Raw genomic sequence first — 11,264 nt, forward strand, 5'->3', positions numbered from 1 at the left:
GGGTCTATTTCCCCTTTGCTTGGTTGTGGATAACTTGTTACTTCTTTGTAACAATGGATTATGGCTACAGTGATGCTGTGTTACTTTTCAGACTAGGCAAGAAAAAGCCACCTAGTTTTTGCCACATTTTTTGATGCTTGAGCCATGTGGGACTGCCAAACTGCAGAGGTTATATGCAGGTGCTCTGATCAATAGCCAAATCTGCACTCGCAGCTAGTAGCTAGTATCAATTGTCTGCCAGGTAAGTGAGTCATTTTGGGTTAATTCCAGTCCCAGCCAACATCTCACTATAGTTACATGACAGACCCCAAATGAGAACCACCCAGCTGAACCCTTAGCCCTTCCATATTCTTTTTTTAATTTCAGATTTATTGAGATATAATTGACCCATAACCTTGTGAGCAAAATAAAATGGTTGCTTTAACCTGCTAAGTTTTGGAGTAAATTTTTATATAAAAATAGTTAAACAAATCCTTAAACTTTGAATAAAGCAAGGGTATTAAACATTTTGTCAAATATTCAACGGATTTAACTTATATGGCAACAGTTTATAAAATTCTTTTGAGACACTAAAGGAAAAAATAGACATGATAAGTCTATAGGATTTCAGTTGTGTGGCAGAAAGCTATCTGATGGAATGTGTAATACACAGTATCCAAAAGGTCATACTTTATGAAAGATAAACCAAATTGAATTGTAATGTAAAATCAAAACCTTGCAGAACATGTTGTTTTATCACTGCAGCAGTTACTCTTTATATTATATTAGTTCTGGCAAATAGTTTACTTATTTGCCAGTTTTAGATTAAGTATCATATAATTTTCTTGCTGAAAATATTTGCTTATTTCCTCTAACAGTTTCACCAATGACTCAAATAAATATGGCAAGATAAGTTGTAGAGATAATAATTTATGTTTGGTTCTTATTCCTATAAGATACAGAAAAGAATAATACAGATCCCTCCAGTCCTATTCCAAGAAGACAGGCAAGCTTTTGTTTTTATTGTTCCAAGGTCTGAAGCAGAAATGCCAAGAACTCAAATCAGGATCTGAACCTCACCTATCTTGAGTGTGTGTGTGTGTGTGTGTGTGTGTGTGTGTGTGTGTTGGAGGGAGTTTAAGTAGATTATAATGGATATAGGTCCACCTGGAGTGGAAGAGTAAAATTTGAGTTTCTACTGGAACAGAGAAGGAAAGGGTTTTCCTAAGCTAGATCTTCATGGTAACAAAGTAGAATAAAAGATGCTTTCTGTCCTCAAGAAGGTTTATGGGTCCTGGAGACTGCAGATCCAGAAGTCAATGATTATAATAAGTGTGACAAGCGATTGACAACATAGATATAGAAATAATACTCTAGGTGAGCACATGTGCATTTGTATATGTGTCATGACAATGGGGGAAGAGACAAAGAAGATGATACGTAAGCAAGTTTAATACACTACCAAACGTAAGGTAGATAGATAGTGGGAAGCAGCCGCAGAGCACAGGGAGATCAGCTCGGTGCTTTGTGACCGCCTGGAGGGGTGGGATGGGGAGGGTGGGAGGGAGGGAGATGCGTGAGGGAAGGGATGTGGGAACAGATGTATATGTATGACTGATTCACTTTGTTATAAAGCAGAAACTAATTAAAAAAAAAAGGAGCTACCTAAGGCAATGAAGGCTGGAAGGCAGAGGGAGGGTAAGATTTTGATGTATTTCCTATTTATGTTTTTCTTTTGTATTTCAGTATCACTTAGAAGGTAACTATTCTATTTCTGAAATTTCTTGTGAACAATTTAAATCCCACTTTCAGGTTTCATCTGTAATGCCAGAAATACTAGGACTCCTTTTTTATACCCTCCACAACATTCTCTTTATCTGTTGTATCACTTTGCCACTAGTATTTGCCCAAATCAATTATTATCTTCCTTGAGAGGGCAATTGACATTTTTAACTGTTCATCACTATATTCTCATAGTCTAGTGCAGTTCCTGGTTTTGTGTCTGGCACATAAATAGAAAACGAATATTTGTCCACTGACATAATACATAAAATTGTATCTACCTCAACAATCCCACTACTTTTGGATCATTTTTATATCATATATTTTATGTTGTTTATCTTGTCTATCCTGTCATATTCTTTATGATTTCTATATGAAGAACTGATATTTTTGAAAGTTATGTTCAAAAATTACTGGAGTTATTTAAATTCCATACCAACTTCTTCTAAATGTTTGTATTTTACCCTTTTAAATGATCACTTTTTATCTTCTTTTCATTATTTATGAATCACTAGTTAGTTTATAAAACATCCAAAGACCTTTTTTTTGAGTTTTCCTGTAATCTTTTAGTTATTGATGTTCTAAGTGCTATACTCTATTGTCCTCTAAAGAAAGATGTATGAGTGGAAAAGATGTTGGAAACTGGCCTTTCGTAGTATGGCTCCTATAGCCGCCATGCAGTAGGGACAACTTGAGCTTAGTCTTAGATCACCTGCTTTCTCTTTCAGGCTTTTGGAGACGTCACTCCACTGTCTTTGGTAGTCTGAAGCACTCTTAAATTTGGTTTCCTGGTGGTAATCTGTTCACTCTCCTTCTGCTTTTGAAGTTTAGTGAATTCTTTTCTTGAAATTTAAGGCTTTTATTAGGATATATCCTAGTGTTGACTTCAGCTTGTTCATTTAACACCAGACATATTTTCTAATTTTTCCATTTCTCACCTTAGTTATTTTTCAGAATTTTTACATTATAATGTGGATTATCAATTTTGCTCTATTATTCAGGTGTTTTCTTTGCATATTTTAAGGTTGGATTGCAATGTTGTAATATCCATATCCATATTTCTTATATTAAATGTTTGCTGTTTTCCATATTTTTCTTGACTATCTTCTATTTTATAAACGGCACATTCATATGTCACTATATCCTTTTTTTGTACTAAAGGTCCATGTTTATATGTCACTATATCCTTTTCTTGTATTAAAGTTCTTTCTTTCGCAGTGGAGTCAGATTAGTGTTTTCTGGTTTTCCTGTTACCTTGCAAGCTCCCCCGTCCCATCCCCAAGTTAGGACCTATCAATTGCAACTCCTGAGCCAGATTTTCCTCAGAACTCAGTAAAAAGAAGTTATCTTTTAGAAAAATGAAACAAAAATACATGTATGCATGTGTGTATGTGTACACACACATTTATTTTGTACAATCCCTGTTAAGTATTATTTTCCAATTAAATCACTGAATTGTAGTTTCTTCATTAAGAGTCTCACTGGTGTTCCTTATTGTTGGCTAATTCTGAAGCTATAAATAAACACTAATCTTAATTGAAAGTATTCAGCCTAATTGTTTTTTACCCTTAAGCAGGCCCATAGTACTTCTCCTTTGTTATTTCCTTCAGCAAATATATACTGAATACTATATATGTCAGGCACTGTGCCAGGCACGGAGAGTATACAGACACAAACCACATAGTTACTACACTTGTGTGACTGTCTCATATGGGAAACAGCTATGTTATACAAATATAAGCCAAATTATAAAATATCAGGAACTATGGAAGTCCCAGTAATGTAATGGTGGTGGCTAATCAGAGAAAAGTTCTTCCAGGAATTGAAACCAGAGATACTTCTTAAAGGACGAGGAGGAGTTATTTAGTGAATACCAGGGATGGAGATGGGAGAAGTGTGGAAGAGAAAGGCATTAGCAAATGCACAGAAGTAAGGACCAGCATAGTAGGTGGGGTGTGTGTGTGTGTGTGTGTGTGTGTGTGTGTGTGTGCATGCTCCCATAGAGTTTAGTTTTGCTGGAATTTGACTAGTCCAAAAAGGAGTGGCAGAAGCCCAGAGCAGGTCCTGGAGAGCAGGTCCTGGAGAGCCTTGTATGCCTTATAAAGGGACTTGGATTTTATGCTGAAGGTGAGTGGTTCTTAATCTTTGGATAATGTTCCCCTTTGAGAATCTGCTGACAGCACTGGAACCTCTCCAGAACAGTGGGGGGAGACTTACACATGTTCATAGATTAAAGGGCTTGCACTCAAGACACTTCATATCTTCTGCTCCAAATACAAGCAAATGACAAAATATTAAATGAAATTAACTGACAATAAAAAGTTATTTTGTGTGTGCATTTAAAATAGAGAATAAAATGAAAACTGTAAACAACAGTAACATTGTGCAGGAAGGGATTGTGAAAGATGACATGATTGGCCAGGGGTAGAGGTAGAAATACTGTTACATTTTGCTAAAAATTATAGTTAAGTATTCGTATCAAAATTTTAGCAGAAGTCACCAAAAAGAATAAAAATGTAATCTACAGTTTTAAAATCATCATAGATAAAAGAAAACATAAAAATATTTATCAAATGGAAGGTAAGTAGGGAAGGAATCTAAGAAAAACTTTGGATAAACAGAAACCACAAAATAGGATTGTAATAAAATCCTAATATACTAGTAACCATAATAAATACAATTGGGCTAATTTCACCAGGCAGATTTTAACACATTGAATAAAAAGAATAAAAATTTTAGCCACATACTACTTATAAGGGACACCCAAGTTAAATAATTACCTAAATTAGGGCTTCCCTGGTGGCGCGGTGGTTGAGAGTCCGCCTGCCGATGCAGGGGACACGGGTTCGTGCCCCGATCCCGGAAGATCCCACGTGCCGCGGAGCGGCTGGGCCCGCGAGCCATGGCCGCGGAGCCTGTGTGTCCGGAGCCTGTGCTCCGCAACGGGAGAGGCCACAGCAGTGAGAGGCCCGCATACAGAAAAAAAAAAAAAAAAAAAAAAAAAAAAAAAAAAAAAAAAAAATTACCTAAATTAAAACCACACAGAAATGGATGAGGAAATATATACCATTCAAAAAATAACCAAAAGAAAGTTGATCTAGCTAAACTAATATCAGACAAAACAATGTAAGGCAAAAAGCATTTATGAGAATAAAGCAAGGGCACTACTTAAGAATAATAAGAGGGTAAAAGGGAAGGAGATTAAAAAATATGAGGTACTGATGGAGTACTAGGTAGCTTGGGACAAGATGGGGTCAAGGGTACACATGATGAACTTTAAGATTCTTGGGAAGGAATAGTGCAGATGGTTGAGAATGGGTGTAACCTAATTGTTGGCAGGCCTCTCTTGTGGTTAGAAAAATTGGGGTAGAGATGAGGAGGCGTGCATTTTCACTTGTGTCCAGTGGCTATTCAGAAAAAGCTCACTTTGAAGCTTTCCTAAGTTATTCTGGGAGGCTTGAAATTGGTATTTCATATGCTCCCAGGACCATTCTCCCAGCTGCATTAACTGAGCTTATGGTCGACTGTTCAAGGATAAGTTCCTAGTCTTAGTACTGGATCGGCTACCTCCTCTCAGGACCATGTTGTTCACATTTTTCTTATGGGTTTGCTGAAAGCAGAAATAGGAACTGCATGTACATAACAAGCACAAGGAGGCTGATTACTCAGTGAAAGTTTACTACTCTTATTTTGACAAAACTACAAAACATCAACCAAGATTGTTCTTGTCATTGGAGGTTCATGTATGAAAGATCTTTTCTTGTATTAAAGAGGCTTACCCATTTTATATTCTACACCCCCCTTTTCTTGACATAGAATACATGGTTGTCAGTGGTCTATACCCCTTCTACAGAGGGCAGCCATGAATGGGAGTTAAGGGGCTGGTGAGCACATATTAAGGTGGCAAATGAATGTTAGGTTAGATTTAAATCTGGGGGGAAACTGAAAGCCTATTCCTTGAAATGACTGCTAGGCATCTACTCATTGAACAGTACAAGCATTAGTTAGGACCTCTCCTCCAAATGCTAGCAGGCATAGTATGGGAATGAAGTCGGCTATTGGGCAGATTTCAGGCATCAGAATAAATCCAGATTGGCTTTTCTCGTTTGCTACATTGTTTCAATCCACATGACAGATGGTAGTGTCCTGGTATAAAATGATATCACTGGACTAGGATGACAGCTATTGGGGAGTTCAAATTCTGATCATACTTTGAAGGTAGAGTCAAAAGGATATTCTACTGTTGTAAATGGTATATGGCATTACCTATTGCCCCCCAAACCACCCATATGTACACTTATGATGTTGTCCAATGTTTTAGAAATATCAACAGTTAACTACTGAACCCTTCCAGTTAAGTTTGGCAGATTGACCACCCTTGCCCATCAGCTCTCCCTCCAAAAACTTCATTAAAATATCAGTGAAGAATCAAAAAAGTATTAACCACAAGGGTAAATTCAACATAAGGGAAAACCATGGATGAAAGATTTCAAAAAATGTTTAGACAACAAACTGATGGAGGAGATTTAATGAACTTACCAGATTAGAAGAAGTGGAAATCCAAATACCTGCAAGAGGTGGGGTACCTATAAGAATTTATCTAATTTGCCTTGAAGAATGCCTAGAACATGGGCTGAGTTGCGATTGGCAACATGATTGGTTTAATATCTGTACATCAACTGGTTGAACTTGCCTGCTCCCCTCACTTCCCTGAGCAGTCAGAGAGCGACTCTACCCACCTCCATCGTATGCAGCAACAGGTTTAGCCTGGAGAAACTAAGCCCAGGAGCTCTGGATTCAGAGACAACAGACATAGGATAAGATAGGGGTGAGTGTTGTAGCTAAGAATATTGGAATTATGTAAACATCTACGTATTGAAATACTGGACTAGCAGGCGGCTTCTCCTGCTTTGCTCCTAGAATCCTAGACAGCCAGGTTGCTACCCTCCACCAACATACACCAATGCACTTCTTCCAATCAGCTTCTCATTTTTACATATAAAGGGAATGCCAATAATCACTGGACATTTGAGAAAAGACAACTCAAGAGGCAGAGACAAAAACAAACAGAAAAAAACTTGGACAAAAACAATCAATGGAACAGAGAACCAAAAAAGTCATAGTTAATATCATCAAAGATAGAAGAAAAGATTATCTGTTTATGAAACCAAAACAGGATCTTATAGAAAAAGAAAAATCAAAGAACAATTTTTAACTTTGGAAATTAAAAATATGATGAACAAGAACAAGTTTGCTTCAGCTTCTGCTGATGGCATGGCATGGCCCGGGAGCTGCCGGGAGACCAGAGTCTGCAGGAGGAGATGCTGCCAGTAGGAGGGTGGGGATGGGCAGCGGTGTGAAGCTGGGCTCTGAGGCTGTGGAGGAGGTGGCAGAGGCAGTGGAGGGTTGGATGCTTGTTGGGGGCACTTTTGAGCTGTGGGTCACTGACCCAGGGAAGAGTCCATCGTGTTCTTCTGTGCTCAGCTCTCTCCAGGCCAGATGCTGCCTCTCCCACCTAGTGAAGGATCTGGGGGCATAGGTCTTGGCAGTCTGGAATAAGTTCAGCTCTCTGAGCTACTGAAACTCTACTTGGAATAGGAACAGAAATTCCAACCACAAAAAAAAGGACTGAGCTTGACGAAGGCTTCCCCTGAGAACAATAACATTGTGTGTCAAAGACAGAGACAGGCCAAGATTTAAGGGATTTAACCAACTTTTTTATTTTCAATCTTGCACATAAACTTTTATCCTGGTTGTCAATATTTTGGACAGATCCTTGGCTTTTATAAAGGTGAAATCTAAAATTTGTCTTGCACTGGAGTCTATTGTTTTTGATGGCTGCCAGAAGAGTTGAAGAAGAATGTAATGATTCATCTTCTCATGAAGTTATCTGGAGTAGTCAATGTAAATGCACTGCTTCTGACAGAAAACGAAGGAAAAAAATAACTTTGGAAGAAAAATTAGAACTATGAAATGGAACATACTGCTGTATTAAACTTTTTTTTTCTTACACAAGACTATTATACTTCTTCATATTTCAGAAAGGAAAGAAATATTGAGCCTTGATAAACTGGAAGCTCAGCTGAAAGCTTGCAATTTTCTACTAGTCTTTGCAAAAGCAAAGCCATCTGTATTAACTTTGTGTCTTCTCAGTCTGGAAGTAGAAACATAATTCATTAAGTTATCACAGTTTCTCCAGCTTGTTATAAAGTATTCAAAGATTAATGATTCTGAGTCCTTTTACTGGAGGTAAGTAAATAGTTCCTAAATGACTAGCTGGATATTTTCTCTTGAACGTTGCAAGAAGTTGGTTTGGATTGTCTATAGGCACAGGGCCCATACCCTCCAAGACAGCAACTGTGGTGTTCCTGAGTTGTCAACAATACCAGAAGATTGCTGTCTTGATGAAAGTGAAAGTGAATCCTTGGAGGATGTGAGTTTTAGAGAATGAAGTCTCAGCAGTTCTCTCGCCATCTCAGTGATCAAAGATGCACTGTCTTTTTTGACTCAAAAGTGGCACACTCTCTGTGTTTTCCATTTTAGAAATCTAATTACATTGTGTCAGAATTTAAAGTATACATATAGCTTATAAGCAATAAATGGGGAAATAGGTAGTTTTTGGTCCAGCCCCTATCTAGGTAGGAATACAAAGACTGGAACACCTGTTGTCTACAATTGTTCAGATCAGATCTGGTTTATTTTCATATTCTAAGCTATCAAATGTGTTAGGACCTCTCAAATGATTGAAAATGATTTAAATTTTGCACTTTAGTTTTTTCTTTGAATAAAATAATTTTTAGCTACTTTTCCATATGGATAATATATTTTGCTGGTAAGGATGTAGGGAGGTAAAGAGAGAACCTTTTTTTCCCCATGATGAAATATAAAGCAGAAGACTTTGATATCTGCTGAGAATAAAAGAGTCGAGTCTGAGTGAAGATGAGGTTTGAGGGGAGTGGTGCAAGTTCTGAATGTGTTTTGAGGGGAAGGTTGGAGGGAACTAATAAGGAAAGTAAGAGTACTGAGGTTGATGCTGAGGTCCTAGCCAGGGCTGAAAATCATGAATTTATAGTAGTGCAAAATCAAAGAATTGGGAGATTTTTATCCAGTATTCTCAACTATCAAAATGTAGAAACAGAAAAGGTTAACTGTTACTGCTCCAGGACTTGGGTTTTGCAGTTGCTGAACTTCTGAGGTCCAAGCTCAGTAAGGAAGGAAGTTAGCCTAGGATGGAACTGATAAATCCAAAGAAAATGGGGAATCCAGGGACTGGAGGGTTTGTGGAAATTGTTGTGCAGATTTGGTGGGAAGGATAGTAGGAGAGAGGTGAAAAAACAAAAATTTGTTTACAAAGTACAGAATATGAAACTTTGAAATTTCTCAGTGAGCTATTAAAATGTGTTCTTTAGAGGAGCGCTGTACTGCAGAGGAGGAAAGGGTAAGGTGAACGAGGTCTAGGGAATTTGAAACTAGGATGCCATCCTTTGTCTACATGAATGCTAAAATCTCCTAGAATTACAGCAGAAGTATGGCAGAAAAATACTGTGAGCCAGGCCTGAAGGCCTCCATTCAATGAAATGAGCTTAACAAGGGTGATGTACAATAAATAGCCTTAAATGAGGATGGACTTTTACAGGCAGATGGAAGAGTAAAAGTCAGGAAGAAGAATGAGGGAATCAGGAGAATGTCACCTCCACTACCTCTCCATATATCCACTTTCCTGTGGACATCAGAAAAAGAAAATAGCTTTCAGTAGAGAGGCTTACGGGAGTACTAAAAGTCACAATTAATCAAGGTCTGTCTTCCTGTAGCATCAATTTCCATGCTTGGCAAACAATTTCATACATCTCAGATTAATAGAAATTCAGATGCATTTTGAAGTAGGATGCTAAATTTATGTACATTAATGATAAAACAGCAAATGACAAAGAAAATTTACACTATGAAATGCTGCTTTGGGCTAGTCCTATGGTTCCTTCTAAAGACTCTCTTTTCACTGTCACATATGTGGAAAACTTTAGAATTATCTAGGAGGTAAGGGGAGGGAAAGCGGCCCTGAAAGAGGACACAAGGCAGTTCATTATCCACAGAAAGGACTCTTGCATGGCAACGAATAAGGTGGAGCTTGTGTTGTTTAATAGAAAGATCAGGAAGAGACATTCGAAAACAGTAATAGTGCAGGTGCCCAGGAAAAGAAAAGAGGAGAAAGGGTAGGAGGCTGCAATTGTTCAGTGATTAAGAAAAACAAGAATGAAGATTGTTCACAGGTGATTGTTCTCAGATATTTTCCATTCTAACTTTTGCACAAGTCATTTTTGTGTGACAAGTACTGTACCCTGCTTGTCTTAGGCATGTGGTAAGGACTATATGTGAGGAGATTTCAGCCAGCGTTAAGAGTGCTGATAAATACAGGGTTTTTCATGGTGTTAGAGACAGTGAGTCATTAGTTTAAGTTCCTTCATCATAACCCTCCATGTATCTTATAATTAATTGAAATGGTGATGAGATGACTAAACTTTAGCTCAGTAACTCTTTTCTGTCAGGTCAGAGATAACCAATGAAGACCCCAAGACACGATTTTACTTTTTGAAAAAATTGGTTTTCATAATACTTGTCTCTTCAACCTCCTTAGGAGAGACAATAAATGCATGCAAGCTGCTAACAACGAGTTTCTCAGCACATTTAACTTGTTAAGTGCCCAAGTATCAGATCTTTTGGCCTTCTGCTCACACAGTGTCTTAAATCCCGGTTCTTTTATTGGAACTATTTGCTTTTATCAAAAATTACAGCAACACTGGTATGTTTTCCTCCTTAAGGGTTATTTTGTCCTCATGAGAGTTCTCTAAAAATGCATCAGAGTAAAGACATAACCTCAGAACCCTTGAAGCTCTTTTCCTCTGTTGCCCAAATGATTCTGCTATTTTGAAATTATGCAGCATTTTTCAACCTGAAAGCTTTGTGAAGAATACTTCCTTCCTCAAATGTTTTTGGATATTGAATTATAGTCCCTGTTTTCCCTGTCAGTGAAAGTGATCACATTATCTTCAGATAAACTAATTTCATGATTTATTAATAATCATATGGCAGTAATTTGACCTGGTAAGGCTATGAATGGTGAAATAGACTTTTTATGAGAAACTCTGGAATTTAAAGATGTATATTTTTGATCTAGCCTGAATGATCGGCAGTCATTTCCAGAAGGACTGAAGGCAAGCTAGTTGAAAAATATTGTGAGTTTGGAGCCACTGATAAGGGGAATTTTTCTAAAAAGGAAGGCAGTGGCCTCAGGAAAGGAGACTTGCTAAGGGTACTGGGTACAGACAGGAAATAATAGAATTGCCAAATTGGGTTTTTGAGGATATCAGGATGAGACTTAACCTGGAATTATTGAGTTTAAGTCTAGCGAGAAAGGACAGTAACTCCTGGGGCTGTTATCAATGGTCTGCTAGCCCGAGAGGGTAATAACAAAGCAATGCTAACCCTAGCATAAATTGTTTAATTTT

General features: G+C 37.7%; 1 pseudogene; it reads left to right on the forward strand.

The window, feature by feature from the left end:
• The first annotated feature begins 7,040 nt into the window (after nucleotides 1–7,040).
• Nucleotides 7,041–8,014, forward strand: LOC132499593 (cyclin-G2-like; annotated as a pseudogene).
• The last annotated feature ends 3,250 nt before the right edge of the window (nucleotides 8,015–11,264 follow it).

Source organism: Mesoplodon densirostris, chromosome 11 (genome assembly GCF_025265405.1).
Source record: "Mesoplodon densirostris isolate mMesDen1 chromosome 11, mMesDen1 primary haplotype, whole genome shotgun sequence".
Classification (NCBI taxonomy): Eukaryota; Metazoa; Chordata; class Mammalia; order Artiodactyla; family Ziphiidae; genus Mesoplodon; species Mesoplodon densirostris.